Source organism: Atheta coriaria, unplaced genomic scaffold (genome assembly GCF_025399875.1).
Source record: "Atheta coriaria isolate IRGN ID8LTWV9N9 unplaced genomic scaffold, Caltech_Dcor_3.1 scaffold5480_size1116, whole genome shotgun sequence".
NCBI classification, from domain to species: domain Eukaryota; kingdom Metazoa; phylum Arthropoda; class Insecta; order Coleoptera; family Staphylinidae; genus Dalotia; species Dalotia coriaria.
In genome coordinates this window covers 1-1,116 of record NW_027050561.1, presented here as the reverse complement: position 1 = coordinate 1,116, position 1,116 = coordinate 1, and the positions used below count along the sequence as shown (strand labels likewise).

The 1,116-nt window shown below is 31.2% G+C and overlaps 1 long non-coding RNA gene across 1 annotated transcript; it reads right to left on the bottom strand.

Moving 5' to 3' along the window:
• Nucleotides 1-105: 105 nt before the first annotated feature.
• Nucleotides 106-1,110, bottom strand: LOC135803168 (uncharacterized). Its single transcript, XR_010550735.1, has 3 exons — nucleotides 615-1,110; nucleotides 382-530; nucleotides 106-301 (listed from the first exon to the last, which is right to left on the bottom strand). It is a non-coding gene; the product is annotated as an uncharacterized lncRNA (long non-coding RNA).
• Between the last annotated feature and the right edge of the window lie 6 nt (nucleotides 1,111-1,116).

Genomic DNA, 1,116 nt, shown 5'->3' with positions numbered 1-1,116 from the left:
ACTCAAAAGAGGCTTGTGAAAAGTGGCTGTCCGAGTTCTTCGCAAATAAGGAGGGGGGCTTCTACGAGAGAGGTATTATGAAGTTGCCGTCTAAATGGAAACAGATTATCGAACAAAACGGCGCATATTTGAACTAAATCCGATCACTGTAACACTTTTTATAAAGCATTGAATAAAGAGCAAAAAAGCGGAAGGGAGATATTTGCCAACCACTTGTTAAAGCAATATTATTTATCTCACTTAATTTTTGTTTTAAAATGGCTTTGGTAGTGGCGTATCGTTGTTCCATGAGGCCAGTTATCTGGAATTAGAAATGAATAATAAAATAACATTTAAAAATAAAAAGGATAAGATAATAATTTAATATTATAGTTCTCTTACAGTAGTTCGTGATGGAATTTTATAGCGTGGACAAATGACGCTCATAAATCTTTTCAATCCTGATTTTTCTACACAAGATAGAGGCATGTTGTCTTTGCAAATCATGTAGATCAAAGCTTGATTTATTTGGCTAGTTTTATGACCCCCTGCTAAATTGAGAAAAATAATAAAATTAGAACATCCTCATAGAACTAAAATGTAAACAATACAGTAATCTAATATAAAAAAAATACCTTCATAGCTTGAACTTCTTTCAAACATATCTATGAGTGTAGTCTGTTTCCACAAGTCTTTACTCTGACCATCTTTGGAGGATTCAGTCTGAAAAAAATTATTGAATATTTTGTATATATTTCATTACACTTGTCCTCATAAATAGTATTAAGGTTAAGTGAGAACACCAAAATTTAAATTTATCGATATCGATACTTTTAGTAATTACACATCATTAGTTGACTGGTTATTGGTTATGAACAATTGATATTTAGATTCTAAAGCTACGTTTGATCTTGCACAAATAAAATACTTAGACCAGTATCATCGTAAATCGCAATTTCAGACAATTCCATGAAGTTATTTTCTATCTCAGCAGGTTTATTAGTATTGGTAATAGTTAAATTAGTAGACGAAACAGGTGAACTAGTTCTTGTTCTTGGTGTAATATTCACTTCACTTGACCTTGAGTTTTTATTTTTAAGTTGCAAAAACGCATGGTGATGCTTATTTTTAAGATGT